We start from the raw sequence: 18773 nt of genomic DNA on the forward strand, positions 1-18773 counted from the left end.
TGTCTCCGACTCTTCAGTGCGAGCACCATTGCAACCAATTCCAGGCCATTAGTAGGATGGTTCTGCTCATGATCCTTTAGTTTCCGCGAGGCATATACAACTACTTGGCCTTCTTGCATCAACACACATCCAAGACCCATCTTGGATGTGTCACTATAAACCACATAAGGTTTATAGGGTTCGGGTAATGCTAATATTGGAGGGGTAGTCAGTCTTTTCTTCAACTCCTGGAAACTCTTCTCACAATCTTCGCTCCAAATGAACTTAGCATTCTTCTTAGTCAGATCAATAGGGGTCATGAGAGTTTGAAGAAACTTTCCACAATTATCCGAGAATATCGGGCTAAACAAAGGAAACTACGTATCTCATGTACACTGGTCGGTTACTGCCATTCCGTTATTGCCTCTATCTTAGCAAGATTCACTGCAACACCCTTGCTAGAAATCAAGTGCCCTAGAAACTTCAACTCTCGAAGCCAAAATTCACATTTACTGAGTTTTCCGTAGAGCTAGTGTTCTTGTAATCTTTCTAGTACCAAACCCAAGTGTATCCTATGCTCCTCATCACTTCAAGAATAGATCAAAACGTCATCAATGAAGACCACCACAAAACTATCCAAATAAGGCCTAAAGATCCGATTCATTAAATCCATAAATGTTGCCAAAGCATTTGTCAATCCAAATGACATTATTAAGAACTCATAATGTTCATATCATATCCTAAAGGCAATCTTAGAAACATCTTGCTTCTTAATCTTGAGCTAATGGTATGCTGACCTCAAATCTACCTTAGAGAATATTGAAGATCCCTACAATTGATCTTAGAGATCATCAATTCAAGGTAACGGATACTTATTCTTGATGGTTACCTTATTCAACTCTCGATGATCGATACACATCCTCATGGATCCATCCTTCTTCTTTACAAATAATATAGGCACACCCCATTGGGAAGAACTAGATCGAATAAACCATTTTTCTAACAACTCCCCCAATCTGGGCTTTTAACTCCTTTAGTTCTTTCGGGGCCATCCTATAGGGTGCTCTATGTACATGGGCGGTTGATAGCTCTAGTTCTGTGATAAACTCTATTTCTCTCTCTGGGGACAATCCAAGTAAATCATCAGCAAACACCTTAGAAAATTATTCTATTACGTGTATTCCTTGCACTCCTTTAGATTCCTTCGCTCTTTCTACCCCAAACAGTAAGTAAGTGATCTCACCTCCCAGAATACTTCTCTAACCTAACAAGCCATAACCACCAATGGGAATACCTTGATAGGTTCTTCTATGCAGCAAACCTTATCAGCGATGGGTGGTTCGAATATTACTTCCCTCTTCTGACAATCAATCATAGTATAGTGCCTAAACGGCCAATCCATCCCTAGGATTACATTGAGTTCCATTAAACAAAATACGATTAAGTTTGCTTTCAACATAAGTCCTGCAACCTCTAATGGGCAATCCTTGACTACTTGTGTATAACCAATTACGTTCACATTCAGAATAGTCACCAGAACCCTTTGAGGTAAAGGTTATGTTGTCAAACCACACAATCGTACAAAAGTAGAGAATATAAAGTACTGTGATGCTCCTCAATTGAACAAGGCACATGTTGAATATCGCAGCAACTTAACCTTACTGTATCACCCTGCTTAATTAACCACTAGATCGACCCTTAAACATTCTAGATTAGGCTTATAATTTTGGGTTATTAATTACATTAGGGTTGATGGTAAGGTTAGCCTTAATCTTCAAACTTAGTACAAACTTCACATAAAATTTACGGGATTATCTAAAATGGAAGATTCAGTGATATGCGGCTTGATTTGTGGAGCTCGAAAGGATTTGGTCGCCAACAGATTGATTGCGAAACTCAGATTTGGTGGTCAGCAACAGATTGATCCCGATCGGAGGAATTATCCCACTGGGTAGACACCGTGTGCACTGAATATAACTAGCATGGAGGTCACAAATAAACGGGCGTAGAGGTCACAAAGACCACACGGCCCTCTCCTCACCTACTAAGTGGAAAGACTCCCGACCTAGATGAAAGACTCTTCTCGCCTTTTCTAGTTGTTGTCCATGATGTCGTTTAGGTAGACTTTTAAGTTGGTCGGTTAGACTAGTCGCTCAATCTAACCACCCAAAACTTTGTTGCCAAGTCTTCTCTCCCAAAAGGTAAAATCTATTGGCGCCAAGTCTTCGCACCCTCTGGTCTTCACGCCCAGGTCTTCTCCCTTTGGTCACGAATCTCCTCGCCTACCAAGAGTTAAGCCTTATTGCCTTTGGGTGAGAGAAATCTATTTGCTACCCACGGGACAAGCCAACTCGCCCAAATCTCATTGGCTCTCTTCAAATCTCGTTGTCTCTCATCAATCTGGATTCGTAGTCTCTTCTTTTGTACCAAAATGCTCTCCTTTTGCACTAAATTTTCTCATTCCTTCAAATCCAAGAACAATAAATAAAAATATATAGAAATAAAATAAAATCAATAGTATTGAAGGGAAAATAACACTTATCACCCCACGACCTGGCCACCACTATAGGACCATTGTAGCCATAGTAAGGAAGAAATCATGGTGGTTTTAGGCCATGATTGCCCTTGCTCAAAAGGACACAAACTATAGATGGCAGTCTAGAAATTTCAGTAGGACACCTCCATCTCATCACCTTATTTCTGGCTGCATCTTCATCATCACTTGGCAGCCAACTCTCCACCACTAGGAAAAGTCTTCAAGAAGTGACCTTGCTCTTGCACAAATTAGCCATGATGATGGTTCAAAGGGATTAGTCAAGACAATGATCAAAATCTGCCAAAGGAGAACCAGTTGAACCCGTCAGCCCCCTTAGGTGGTTTTGATGATTTTTCTCCCCTCTCCTCTGCCCCACGACTTGACCAGCCTCCATAGGAGTAATGTAGTAACCATAGGAGTGAAATCATAGTAGTTTAGGGCACTGTTTTGACCTGCACAAGATGACACAAGTGATGAAGTGCAAATCTAGAAAATTCATATTCATATACCATCTTCCATCAATCCCCTTGACCAAAGCCAGTGTCCCCTTCCCCTTGGCTATCTAGAAAATCTAGAAAATTCAGATTCATATAGAAGGCCCCTTCACCCTCTTATTTCCTCCACACCTCAGCTCCAAGCTTCCTCTTGAGCCTTGAAGAGCGCTTCCCCCTCTTAGAGATCAAAAGAGTGAAACCGAGTGAGTTCTTGCTGAGTTCTTTAGTGTTCTTGTCTAGAGTGCTTGGAAGGCCACAAAATTTGTAATTTTTCTTGCTTTTGATCTTAGTTATCATGTCAAGTTTTGTTTCCATGTGTTGGTACAAAATTTGGGCAAGTTTTGGGAAGGTTTTCATAGTTAAATGAAAAATGGGTCAATTAAGGGATGGTTTGGATAATTAAATAATTCTAAGTGAAAATTTAGATATGGCATGTCTTAAGCATGACTTGATATGATTTATTATTGTCTTAGCATAATTACGGAAGGTTTAAATTGTGATTAGAAGCATGCCCTGGTAGGTTTTGAATCTATCTTGTTTTGTTTTTGATCATCAAGTATGAATCAGTTTTGAATGAAGTAGAGATTAAGGATATCTTAGCCATGATTAACTGTTAAGATGAACTCTATTATCCAAGAATTAGTCTTTACCATGTCATCAAGATGTTAGTGATCATATGTGATTAAAGAAAATCTCATATGCATGCAACCATAGGGACCAATAGTTGAAAATACACTTAGACATCAGCTAGAGTGCATGCCATGGGTTGGGACCATTTGGGCAAGTTCGACTTTGATTTTTGTAAATCTAAGGGAATGCCAAAAGTATGAAGTCCATAATTTTTTATCAAATTTGGAGTTCGTTTGCAATTAGTGAAAATTTAGGACGTTAAGGGTATTTTTGTAAATATCCATTTTTGAAGCCTTTGATTTTGGACTTCACCCATAGAAGTATTAATCCTAACTTAGTACACACTTGATTTACTCAGCTACGACATTATTTTTCATTTACTCCAGAAGTTTGTAAGTTGGCCTCTAAACTTACACCGTGATAGATTATTTATGAATTATTGATAAATGCCTCATTCATGTTTCAATTATCACTTTGAGCATAAAATATCGTGTTATATGATACATTGAGTGTATATTTACATGACAAGTGATATTTCTACCATCTTAACATAATGCACCTATAAATTTCATTTTTACTTGAAAAGCTTACTAAATATGCACACGTCATGAAGCACATTTTTCAAGCATAACATGAAAATGAATTTTTTCATGATCCCAAAAGCTAAGATGGGGAATTATCCTAGTGAAACTCCTATGTCCACTCTGAAGTGAGTAAGAATGGAGTGGTAACCCCTGGGTTGGCGAAGAACAGTCAACGGGCTTCGAATGAGTTCTTTTTAAAGAATGCCGGAGCGAAATCATATGTTATGACATCTAATGCTGGTGGGTGTTTATGTTATGATGTTATGTTATATTACCAATGCATTGAAAATGATGTCTGCAGACAATGACATAGTGCCAACATGAGTTGTGCTACGGTCACCAGTAGGTGCTCATGGTGCATATGGGGAACCATGTTGGGTTTAACTTATGAGATTTTGAGTAAATCTCACCTCTTGTGGGACCACTATCATTCCTCCCGAAATGATAGAAGTTATGACAGGACCGGTAGAGGATAAACATGATGGATCACTGGATGGAAATGGTTGAAGAGGAACCGGAGCTTGAAGGAAGACGAAAATTAATTTTCATGCTCATAAGCATTGACTATTCATACTTCAAAAAGTATGAAATAGTTGATCCAACCATGGAACTTGGATTAAGTATTTTGTATTAAGGAAATATTATCCTTAAGTTTGAACTTATGATGGTTATTAATGCTATTGGGATGTTTTTAGTTCATTCTGGCATGAGTTATAATTAATCACCTTTATTCCGCTGCGATTATTGCATACTGCTAGTTGCACTTACAAGATACATTGCATATTAACTGTCGTGTACAGGGGTATGTAACATTGTGTTACATGTCCCGACACTCTAAGTCTCTTTTCCATCCTAAGCGAAGGTTGGGGCGTCACACTTACATATCAAGATAACTAAGATTATCTAAAGAACTTAATCAAAGCTCTCTATTCAACCAGGGTAAGGTAAAAGAGATACCAGTAATTACTCAAGCTTCTACTGTCTCAGCAGCTTCCAAATCTAACTCTCCTAGAGTTAGAGCATTGTCAATGGCCTAGCCAAATGCCAATGCAAGTGTATAATTTAGCTATATGTAAAAAAAAAATCATCTACATTGGACTAGCTAAAAGTCCTATGTTAAAGACTTCAGCTACAGTAAAATTAGTGGACTCTCCAAACATAGTGAGTTACTGTTCATGGTTTAAACTAGTATTTTATTATTTCATCTATCTTCCCACGTTATTTTCTCTTTCTTCGTATATTTCCCTCGTTTTCATTTCTTCATCCCGAAGCACACATCTCCTTTCTTCATCTCGAAACAGACATCTCCGTAGCCTTTCGTCTTCTTCACCCGCGCGCACCAAACAGGCCTGCGTCTTCTTCAACAGCAAGATGCCTTCTCTCCGTCGTCCTGCCGTCGTCTTCCAGCCCAAAAGGTAATTTCTCTTCCTCGCTCCTCCCTCCCTCTTCTCTGCTTAGATTTCTTGTCCCCCTTCTCTTTCTATTTTCTCTCATTTCATCAAGTGATTTTTCTGTGTTAGGGTTTGCGCGTCCGAACTCTATCGCAAGGTTGCCGTGCCCGTGAATCCTTGTCCAAAAGGTTGCACATTTCCTCTACAAACTGAACTTGAAAATCACAATTGAGGTATTTCCGTGAAACTGATTTGAGATTTCTGACTTTTGGTTTGTGATTTGGGTATTTGTCTGTGGTCTGTGATCATGTGAAGTGTTCAATGATTTCCGTATTTTGCTTTGAGATTTCGGTATTTTGGTTTGTGATTTGGGTATTTTTCTGTGGTCTGTGATCATGCGATCTATTCAATGATTTCGGTATTTTGCTTTGAGATTTTGGTATTTTGGTTTGTGATTTGGGTATTTTTGTGTTGGAATCTGAGTTGAGATTTGGGATTTGAGATTTTTGTGCTGGAATCTGGCCTCGGAGGCAAACATGTTTAACTCTCAGAAACAACTTTAAAGACTAAAGTTTAGTGGGAAAAAGCTTGTATCAGTAGATCAAGTTGAGTATTTTTGGGTACTTTTGGTTTGAATCTGGTATGAGAAAAATTCAATGTATTTGTAAAATATTAAAAAAATTATATATTATTAAAATATATAATATTTTATTATTATTTGGACTTTAAGATAGCTAGTCCAATGTGGACTAGTCTAGCTATAAATCCATGTCATAGCTAAAATCTAACATCTTAGCTAAATTTTAGACTTGGCAATGGCTAGGCCATTGCCAATGCTCTTATGGCATAGACTCTAGCTTTCACTAGGGTCTTAGGGTTCACATTGGGTGTTGTTCCCCCACTAGGCATGTTGCGGGGACAATCAAGAATCAAGTGACCTGTCTAGCTGCACTTAAAACAGGCTCCCGTGGTCAAACGACATTCGCCGCACTTAAAATAGGGAACCCTCTTTTTCTTTATGCTTCCTCCAGATGAGTAAGGCATGGCTTGCTTTAGTTCTGCATTGATCTGAGTGGTCAAACTTCTATGCTCTGCCTCAACTTTCGAAGCAATGTTTACCAATTCTCCATTCTCAAACATACAACATGGATATGAATTCTTGGTTGTAAGCCTCCTTGAAACTTTTAGGCTTGCATCTTCTCGATTGCTATCAAGTGTGGGGCAAACCTTCCTAATTCCAGAAGCGAGCTGCATACTGCTCCATAGTTTGATTTCCTTGTACCAGATTAGTAAACTCTTAGGCCTTCTATTGCTTGGTAGACTCATGGAAGAATCGATTATCAAACTCTTCCTTAAATCTTTCCCATGTAAGAGAAACTATATTCCTAAGCTCTCGTGTTAGTAATTGCCTCTTGGTGTCCCACCAATACCAGCCTCTCCTTGAAGCAGGTGTCCGACATACTAGACTTCAGTTCCTCCATGCATCCACTTATATCAGAGGTTCTTTTTAGGTCGATGAGCCACTTGTTGGCTCTTAATGCTCCTCCCATGCCCATGAAATTCGGGTATCGATATATGAGAAATTTCTCAAATGGACAATCGCGACCTTCTCCTCTTGGTGGCTCTTGTCTATTATTTTTCCCTTTGGCCATATGTTGCCACACCACTTGTGTCATTTGGCTGATGACTTGACCTCCTTCTAGTTCTTGTAGAATTCTCATCACATCTCCCACGTGCCATGAGTTCCACTTTTCTTGAAATGTACAAAGCTAATGTGCATCAGTCCTATTCATAAAACAGGATAACCTTAGTTCTGATCTTTTGTCTATAAGCGCGTGTGCCTTCAGCCTATAAGCTACGAGGATTCAAGCCTACAAACTGAGATGGTACCATACCCCCTAAGACAACTGTGGGTTTACCCAAAGACGTAATTGCTCTAATACCACCGTCTGTGATGCTCCCAGACGTCGCTTGGGATTGGATGGAGATTGAAGAGTCGGGATGGGCCAATTACAAGGTCAAGAGCTAAGAAGATCAATGAGGCAATGCAACGATTGATGCAATCCACTTGGGATGAGTTTAGCAAGAGCCTAACATTCAAGATGGGCTTGAAGGATGAAGATCCAGTTTTGATTCATTTGATAAGCTATAGAAGAAGGCAACAACATGACTTAAAGGCTTTGGGCACTTGAAGGCTTTCAACTTGTTTAATTCATTTAAATGACTTATTTTATTAGTTTAGAATAATCGGTTTATTGTGGGAAGGACTTAAGGGGGACCTATGCAAGGACATGTTGGGAAAGTTATTATTTTATTGAACTAGGGTTTCAAGAGGTTACTGTAGCGTTACAGTAGTCGTGGCACTATTCATCCCGGGGCATTTTTGGAAGATGGGGATTTATTTTGGCTAGGGTTTGATTAGGTTTTGCTTTAAATACTCTTTGTTGCCTCATGTTAAGCAGTTTTATGAAATTTGATAAAATTATTCATTGTGAGTTGAGTTTTACTCCTCTTGTTCTTGATAGAACTTTTGAACTTATCAAAGGTAAATCACAACCTTTGTGGCATTTCTCCTTTGTAATCTGGGTTCTTGTGACGGGTTCTTCAACGGGTCTAGATTTTAATATAATCTAGGTTCTTGAAACGAGTTATCAACGGGTCTAGGTTCTCCATCCATTGACTTGATTTTGACTTTCTTGGGGAGTTTTCAAATTGACTGTGGGTTTAAGGGATTTCATTTCCGCGGGTTCATATCATTTGGAGATTCGAGGTCGAATCCTTTTGAGGAGAGGGGGAATGATGGGCACCAACGTGGACCTAGTCTTAAAAATCCTTTGCAAGTTCCAGACAAGCCAATTACAAGGTCAAGAGCTAAGAAGATCAAGGAGGCAATGCAACAATTGATGCAATCTACTTGGGATGCGTTTAGCAAGAGCCCAACATTCAAGATGGGCTTGAAGGATGAAGATCCAGTTTTGATTCATTTGATAAGCTATGGAAGAAGGCAACAACATAACTTAAAGGCTTTGGGCACTTGAAGGCTTTCAACTTGTTTAATTCATTTAAATGACTTATTTTATTAGTTTAGAATAATTGGTTTATTGTGGAAGTACTTAAGGGCAGCCTATGCAAGGGCATGTTGGGAAAGTTATTATTTTATTGAACTAGGGTTTCAAAAGGTTACAGTAGCGTTACTGTAGCCGCAACACTGTTCATCCCGGGGCATTTTTGGAAGATGGGGATTTATTTTGGCTAGGGTTTGATTATGTTTTGCTTTAAATACTCTTTGTTGCCTCATGTTAAGCAGTTTTTATGAAATTTGATTATCACGCAATTCACCTAGTATGTTTCTAACAATATGCAATAATCATAGCGGAAAAAGTTCAAATCTAAGTAAAGATTGAGTAATTAAAGTATGGTACAAATAAAGAAAACTATTAATCCCAAAAGTATTTGTTCAAAATATCTCCTAATACAAGCTAAAGGGTTTAAACCACAACACTTGTTACCAAGTTCACAAAATTCATCAAAATGAACCATCCTCTTGTGAGACATGAGGTCCGAATAGTTGTAGGTCAAAACTTTGAGTGACCTCTTGAGCTTCCACTATAAATTTGCAAGCCTTGATTATGTAGTCATTCACGTAGTCCAACCGGTTCTCTAGAGTTAGAGCTTCCACAAGCTCGGGTGCCCATTTCGGTGTATAATCTTCTATTAGGATATCCTGGGTCTCCTTAAGAAAATGCAAGGTAGCTTTTATATTAGAATTAGCTATATGATATCAAGCCCCTATGGTGAACTTGTCGTCAATTAGGTCAGGCAACTCATCCATTCTGAGCAGTGTCTTTGGGTCCTATCACAACTTCTACCATTCCGAGGGGAATGGTAGTGGAAACAATCACAGTAAGATTTCGAGCAATCTCAACAAGTTAAACCAATAATATACAAGAAGATAATATAAGCATGTAAAGGCAAACCATGAGTATGAATGCATGGAAATGAACTTGACCAAAAACTCATTTCATTCTTGTACATATTCTTTTCAAAACATGAACCATGTAATCAAGTAACAGAGTGACAAAGTAACCATGTAAGAATATCATTTTTAAAGTCATATTAGTCACTTATAACCATTAATCCAAATAACAATGTGATTGGACACCATGTGATAACCTGGACTTAGCCAAGTCCTCGCCTGTTACTTTCATTACTTTTGACCTTAGTCCAATAAGAATTTAGCCCTATGGATTGTAAGATGGAAAACTAGTAAGTGACAAAGGCCCTACCTATTTGCTAAAGAGATAGGCACCCAAGCCCACAAGAAGGCACAAAGAACTAGTGATTTTCGGCCATTTAAAGGGCTTAGGGTTTTAAAAACCAAATTAGGGTTTAAAATTATGAAGGAGACACCAATTGGAAAGAGAGACCCTAAAGTTTTGTGGTCCCCCAGCCCCCGCTTGGGATTGGACGGTGACTGAAATTCTAGGACATGCAACACAGGGCTACATACCTCTTGTACATGACAGATAAGATGCAATGCATCTATGTATACTAGCAGTATGCAATAAATCGCAGCGGAATAAGTCATTTAAATGTTGTAGCAGAATAAACTAATATCCCAACTTCTTCATTCATAGCTTTAAATCACACTTCTTAGCAATGGAGTATCAAGCTCTTTGCTTACATTTAACATAACAAGTATTCTAAAAAGGTGTTAACAAAAGAATCATTAAAGCATCTTTCTAATCTCGGCTATCTCCAAGTAGGTCATGACTAGATCCATTCTTTCCTCCAAGTTGAGCTCATCCTTTGCCTTCATCATTATCCTGACTTGCTACTCCTGGTCCTGCTAAAGGTTCTACCATTCCAAGTCGGGAATGTTTGTATAGTGAAAACTACCACGGTCAGATTTCAAGAAATCTCAACAAGTAAACAAGCAACATACAATAGTTAACACAAGCATACAAGAGGTATATCATGAAATGAGTGCATAGACATGTACTTGACATATGACTTGACCAGAACTTGACTTATGCACTTAACCATTTTCAAAAGACTTGTAACAGAGACTTTATGTGATGCCCCAGATTTTTGCAAAGATTGCATTCGTAATTCTTTTGGATATTATTTATCTATTTATTTATTTATTTATTTGGGTTATCGGCTAAGTCTTGAAAGAATTCATTAGGCCACTTTCTATTTTTGCTGGATTGGATCTTGGAGTTCTAAGTTAAAAATCCCACAAGAGAAAAATAGAAGAAAAGGCCCATAGGAATTTGACCCATTAAGGACTTTGGCTTTGAAAGGCTCAAGTTTACTCTCTAGACAAGGATGACACTTGTCAAGCATGCATTGGATTTCTAGAAGAAAGAGTGGAAGAAGCAAGGGAGGATTTGGCTTTCTAGAAGAGTTGGCCAAGTGTCATGCATGCAAATGAAAGGTAAAGAGTTCTGTCTTGGGAAAGGGCAAAATCTTGCATAGGGAAGTGGAACCTAGGGAAGAAGCACCTAGGTTAGCATGTTGGTGCCACTTCGTAAACATCCTTGAAGGTTTCTAGAAGAAGCTAAGGAGACATGGAGGAGGATGTAAGGTTCGGCCACGACACACTCCTCACACGCCACATGTCTCACATGTACACCTCACATCTAGATACATTGAACCTATATGTAAAAAGGGATGAGAAAAATGAGGGGACATGGTTTCAGGAACCCCAATGGACTACACAAGTACCAACAAGATTTTGTGAGTTCCAAGGAGTTATGCATGCCCACCCAAGTTATTTTCTGACATTTTGCCATTTGTCATTCATGCATTAGTACGGGAAAAGGTTCTAAAAGGAAGTGGAAGAGAAAATGCACGAAAACTACCCTTGTACCCCTAGCGTTTCAGCCACCACATTGCCACATGTCATGTTTTGAGCTCTTGAGAAGCATAAGAAAGTGGAAGAGCCACCTAGGGAACATGCATAGGAAGAAGAAGCTTTTTGCTTAAGGAAGAGTAAGGGATATGCATGGGAAAAGGAAAAGACACATGGGAAAAGGAAGAAGCGCGTGGGGGAAGAGAAGGACACATGGGGAACATGCACCCACATCCTACGTGCCTTTTGCCACTTCAAAAGCATGCACAAGTCTACCAGGTTCAAGCCTAGGGTTAGGATTGATCAAATGTCAATTTTGTCTTAGAGATTCATTGAATCTGGACCTTATGAGGGAGCATACCTAAGGAGCCTCTTAGGATTTCGAATTTGAAAAGATGCCATGCCACATGTCACTCACGCAAAGGATCTTTTGGATTTCCCAAGGAAGGGCAAAGGATGGGTTTTGACATATGGCGTCCATGCAAGGATATTCTTAGATTTCCTAGGAAAGTGAAGAGGATTTCAAATTCCCAATGAGCCATGCCACTTGGCAAGATTATTCTTTTCAAGAATACTTTTGCGTTCCTTATAGCCTAGCAAAAGGTGCCACTTGTCCCACATGCATTAGAGAAGGCACCACTTGTCCCACATGTATTAGAGAAGGCACCACTTGTCCCACATGCATTAGAGAAGGCGCCACTTGCGCCACTTGTCCCACATGCATTAGAGAAAGCGTCACTTGTCCCACATACATCAGAGAAAGCGCCACTTTTCCAGGCACCACTTTTCCCACATGCATCAGAAAAGATGCCACTTGTCCTTCATGCAATGGGTCACTAGCAACTAATAAGATTTTGTTGGAGAACTCTATATAAAGGGAGAGGAGTCACACGCCCAAGGGGCTTTTCTCTTTTACCATTCTCGGATTTTACATGCTCTTATTTTCTCCACACTCTCTCTTACACGACCACTTAGAGATTTCCTCCACTTTCTCACACTTTCCTTCATACCAAACAAGGGAGGCTTGTTTCAAGAGAGGGATTTTGGCATTTACAACGAGGAACAAATCCTTTACACATTCGGCCATACTCATGTATTTTCACACTTACTCGAGATTAGTCGAAGATACAAGGAAGTTGAAGGGTTTCTTGATTCAAAAGCCTAGAAGCTGATTGGTTTGGGACTTCTTAAGCCTTAGTGATAACCCTAGAAATCCTCACACACTCAAGAATACGGATTAGGGTTTTGGAACCCTTATTGTAATGAGTTATATTTCGATTTACAGTTTGCTATTTGTTTCACTTCATGGATTTTTGTAAGTATACACTCAACTTACTCTTGGTTAATATTCGTATATGATTGTGTAAATCCTTCTATGATTTTGGTTGCTTTGCTTGATATCTCTTGGTTGTTTGTTGGAATATGACAATATGATCTTAAGTAACTTTAAGGAAGAAACTATATGTCTGGGATTTATGATGAAAATGCCATGAAACATGCCCATGAGTTTCGTTTTTCACTTGTTTGAGGTTGATGGTTTATGCAACATGAGGTTCCAGTTTGAATATGCTTTGGAAGTTTCAGACTTAGTCACAAACCTATGATTTTTTGTTTTTGTTTCACTATGTCTTGATTTCTATATTATATACTTGAAGTTTGGAACATATTTATGTGATAAATCTTCATGTTTTTGTACCTATGAGTTTCGGCCCAAGCAAGTTTTCATGATTCCATGTATATGTTTTGATATCTATCATGGTTTATGATATCATGCTATGAAATGAATATGTTATGCTTGGTTGTTTCATGCACGGCATTTCATATGTCATATGTCAAATATTAGTAAGCATGTTTAAGTCTCATGTCACATGCATTTGGGGAAGAAGTGTTTTCAAAGAAGTGTTTTCAAAAAAGTGTTTTCAAAGAAAAAGTTTTATCACGACCCCAAGTGCTAGGGCGGGGGAATGTCCTACTAGAACTCCTATGTCCACTCTGGAGTGCTTAAAAATAGAGTGATAACCCCTGGGTCGACGAAGAATAGTCGACGAGCCTTAAATGGATTCTTTTTAAAGAATGCCAGAGCGAGGAAGCACCTAACCCTAGTGGGTGCATAAGGAATGTAACCCGATGAAGTAAGGTCGAGTTAATATGATTCTTTGTTTATGATGTATTCATCACAGTGTATGGACCGTTGATAGTGCGGTAACTAGCAGGAACACGCGGTGCAAGGAGGGGAACCGTGTTGTGTCCACCCTCTGAACAAGAATAAAAGCTAATAAGATAAGGATCACTTGATAAAAATCTCGTACTATGATAAGGATCACTCGATGTAAATCTTGTGATATGTTCTGATAAGGCACGTTCTGAACAAGATCACGTGAATAAGAAAAGTTAAGAAGTTTTCATGAAAAGTCTAAGTCTCTATTACAAGTATTTTGAAAATGGTCAAGTGCATAAGTCAATTACATGTCCATGCACGCATTACATGATATACCTCTTGTATGCTTGTGTTAACAACTGTATGTTGCATGTTTACTTGCTAAGATTTCTCAAAATCTCACTGTGGTGGTTTTCACTACCATTCCCAACCCGGAATAGTAGAACCTTTAGCAGGACTAGAAGTAGCGAGTCAGGATAATGATGAAGGCAAAGGATGAGCTCAACCTAGACGAGAGAATAGATCCAATCATGACCTACTTGGAGATAGCCTAGCTTAGAAAGATGTTTTAACGATTTCCTTTTTAAGGCCTTTTTAGACAATACTTGTTATGTTAAAGTGTAAACAAGGAATCTCATACTCCATTGCTAAGAAAGCTATGAATGAAGAAGTTGGGATATTAGTTTATTCTAGTACAACATTTAAATGACTTATTCCGCTGCGATTTATTACATACTGCTAGTAAACATAGGTGCATTGCATCTTATCTGTCATGTACAAGGGGTATGTAGCCTTGTGTTGCATGTTCCGAAATCTCAGTCACCGCCCAATCCCAAGCGGGGGCTGGAGCTGGGGGTGCCACACTTTAACATTTTCAGAAAACTTCTTTGACTTTCTTTTTCATGTTGATCTTAATCAGAACTTGCCTTATCAGAACATATCACAAGATTTTCATCGAGTAATCCTTATCATATCACGAGATTTTCATCAAGTGATCCACAACATATGAGCTCTTATTCTTGTTCAAAGGGTGGACACAACATGATTCCCCATACAACCGCGTGTCCCTGTTAGTTACCGCACCATCAATGGTCTGTGCACCGTGATGAATACGTCATAAACAGAGATTTCATATTAACTCGACCTTACTTCGTCGGGTTACATGCCTTATGCACCCACTAGCGTTAGGCACTTTCTCGCTCCAACATTCTTTGAAAAGAATCAATTCAAGGCTAGTCGACGGTTCTTTGTCAACCCAAGGGTTACCATTCTATTCTTAAGCACTTCAGAGTAGACAGAGGAGTTCCACTATGACATTATCCCGCCCTAGCACTTGGGGTCATGATAAAACTTATAAACTCTTTTCTTCGAAAACACTTTTTGAAAACACTTTTCCCCAACTGCATGTGATATGAGACTTAAGAAATACGTACTTACACTAGACATATGACCTAGGAAATGTCGTGCATGGAATAACCAAGTATAATATGTTCAATTCATGGCATGATAACATAGATCACATGGACTATCAAATCACATACTTGGAACTATGAAAAAGTGCCTTGGCCAAAACATGTAAGTGCAAAAACAAGAAGAATCATCACTTAAACATGCTTCAAACTTCAAACATATTGCTTAGTAAACAAAGCATAATGAAACAAAACATAAAATCATGGTATTTAAGTAAGATCCGAAACTTCCAAGACATGGTATAGCCGAATCATCAAGTATCACAAATTAACAACATTGTTCTTCCCTAGAGCCGAAACATGCTAAGGACATTTTTGTCATTTTCATCTTAAATCGAATCATACCATTCACGTAATATTCATATCCAATATCACATAAACATATTCAAACAAACAACAAGAAATAGCAAACAAAACAACCATAACAACGAAAGGATTTAAACAAATATATACAAGTATTAACCAAGAGTAAGTTGAGTGTATACTTACTAACTTTTCCTTGCTTACAAAGAGTATGTCAAAGTTGAGTGTATACTTACTAACTTTTCCTTGCTTACAAAGAGTATGTCAAAAATCTTGAAGAGGAGGCTCAGTTTGCACTGTTCTAACCAACAACTCTTGGTTTTCACCATTGTAGTGTGTTAGGCTCTTGATTCGAATTTGGTGTAGCTAGAGCTTTGGGTGTGTACATGAATGGAGAGGAAAAGAAGAGAATAGGGTGAGAATTTCATGTAAAGCCCCCAATCAGAAGATGAAGGGGGTGTTTTTATACTAGAAATAGTCCAACCTCTCTTTCTTCTTACTTCAGCTTTATTGCCAAGTGGATGGCCTTAGATTTTTGGCTATTGCATGTTGTGGAAGTGGTATATGGAGGGTCTGCATGTTGGACAAATGGTGAAGTTGATGCATGTTGGACAAGTGCGCCTTTTCTGATGCATGTAGGACAAGTGGAGCCTTTTCTGATGCATGTTGGGACAAGTGGCACTTTTTCTGATGCATGTGGGACAAGTGGCGCCTTTTCTGATCCATGTGGGACAAGTGGCGCCTTTACTACGCTATAGGGAACACAAAAGTATTCTTGAAAAGAATAATCTCGCCAAGTGGTGTGGCTCCTTAAAAATTCGAAATCCTCTTCACATTCTTGGGAAATCTTAGAATATCATTACATGGGCGCCATGTGTCAAAGCCCCTCCATTGTCTCTCTTTGGAAAATCCAAAAGATCCTCTACATGAGTGACATATGGCATGGTATCTTGACAAAATTCGAAATCCTAAGAGGCTCCTTGGGAATGCTCCCCCATATGGTCCAGATTCAATGAATCTCTAGGGCAAAATTGTCATTTGATAAATCCTAACCTTGGGCTTGAACGTTGTAGAATTGTGCATGCTTGCCAACTGGCAAAAGGCATGTAGGATGTGGGTGTGTGTTCCCCATCGTCCTTCCGTTTCCCCATGCCTCTTTCTTTTCCCATGTGTCTTTACCTTTTCTCATGCATGCCCCTTACTCTTCCCTAAGCAAGAAGCTTGTTCTTTCTATGCATGTTCCCTAGGTGACTCTCTCACTTCCTCATGCTTCACAAGAACTCAAAACATGACATGTGGCAATGTGGTAGCCGAAACCCTAGGGGTACACAGGTAATTTTTGTGCATTGTCTCTTCCACTCCCTTCTAGAACCTTTTCCTCTACTTTTGCATGAATGACAATTAGCAAAATGTCAGAAAATAACTTGGGTGGGCATGTGGGCTTAAGGATCCGAAAGTCTCTTAGTGTTCCAATGTAAATCCTTTAGAAAATCTCACATTTGTCTTCCCTATACAAAATCTTCTTAGAACTCTTCATTAAGAACAAGCGGCGTGAGGTGGAGGTGCTTAGGAGGGTGAGTGGCGTGCACAACTCCTTGGAACTAACAAAAATCTTGTTGGTGCTTGTGTAGTCCATTGGGATTCCCAAAACCATGTCCCCTTATTTTTCTCATCCATTTTTACATCTAAGTTCAGTGTATCTAGATGTGAGGTGTGCTTGTGAGACATGTGGCGTGTGAGTAGGTGAAATGGGCATGTGCCCTAGGTGTGTGCCTAACCCTAGATCCTCCTCCATTTCCTTAGCTTCTTCTAGAAACCTTCAAGCATGTTTGCCAAGTGGCACTAATGTGCTAACCTAGGTGCTTCTTCCCTGGGTTCTACTTCCCTATGCAATCTATCTTGGTACTTCAAATTCATGCCAAGTGGCATGGTGTAGGCATATGGGCGGGTTGGCCGAAGAGCTCATCTCTTCCCAAGAAGATCTTCCTTCTACCAATGTCTTGGATATTATGTGATTGGTCATTATGGGTGGCAAAATGCACAAATCCCCTTTTGCCCTTGCCTTCCACCTCAAGTGTGACTTCACAAGATTATTCTAGAATCCTTATAGGCGTGTTGGTCTTTCTCTTCCCAAGCATGATTTTACCATTTCCCAAAACAAAACTCTTCACCTTTCATTTGCATGCATGACACTTGGCCAACTCTTAGAAACCAAATCCTCCCTTGCTTCTTCCACTTTTTCTTCTAGAAATCCAATGCATACTTGACAAGTGTTATCCTTACCTTTTCCCAAAGTTCCAAATGAGAAGTGCTTTTCCTTAAATGACGAAAAACTTCTTCTTGAAGCCAAGTGGTGCCATCTCCTTGCCTAGAGGGTAAACTTGAGCCTTTCAAAGCCAAGGTACTTAATGGGCCGAATTCATATGGGTATTTTCTTCTATTTTTCTCTTTTGGGCTTTTTAACTTAGAACTCCAGGATCTAATCTAACAAAAATAGAAAGTGACCTAAAAAATTCTTCCAACACTTAGCCAATAACCCAAATAAATAACTAAATGATAAATAATGTCCACAAGAATTACAAATGAAATCTTGGCGAAAATTTGGGGTGTCACAAGTTTCCCAAAGCTTCAATCATTAGAGCTTTGGGAAGGGAATTTTGGTTGAGAAGCAACTTCCTACTTGGCAAGCACATGTTTCTAAAAGAAGCTTGTAAAAAGGAAAAGAAAGGCCATTTTGGCCATAGGGGGAGAAGTGCCACTTGGCACACATGCAAGAAGTAGCTTGAGTCTTCAAGAAGGGAAGAAGGCCAAGGGATTTTACAATTTTTGAAGAAGCTACATGCCACTCGGCAACCATGCCATATCCCTCAACTAGGTTCATTGTATTTGGACCAAGAAGAGGAAGAAGGAACGGAGGGAAAAGGATTCAGGCATGACAAGGGACTCACACACCACTTGCCATATGGCATCCATGCATGAGCCAGCCCCTAGGGATTCTAGAAGGATCTAATCATTATGAGGGACATCTAGGATTTCGGCCATGAACCTAGACCTTAAAAGGTGGAATAAGGCTTTAGGGTTTCAGCTAGGGCAAGGAAATTGCCATTTGTCATCCATGCAAGAAGTGTCTCTTGACATTTCCAAGAGAAGTAATAACGAGGGAAGAAGAAGGGGTGGATTTCGGCCAAGGGAAGGAGCAAGATGCCATATGGCACCCATGCACAAAGGGACCCTTCAATTTCCACATCAGAAATGACGATAAGAGAGAGAATGAGCGAGATTTGAGTGAAGAAAAATAATTTAAAGAAAACTATACAAAAATCATGGTGTGGGTTACTATTCATGTGTGAGATGAGTAGTGCTTGTTCACTC

Source organism: Juglans microcarpa x Juglans regia, chromosome 1S, assembly GCF_004785595.1.
Source record: "Juglans microcarpa x Juglans regia isolate MS1-56 chromosome 1S, Jm3101_v1.0, whole genome shotgun sequence".
NCBI classification, from domain to species: domain Eukaryota; kingdom Viridiplantae; phylum Streptophyta; class Magnoliopsida; order Fagales; family Juglandaceae; genus Juglans; species Juglans microcarpa x Juglans regia.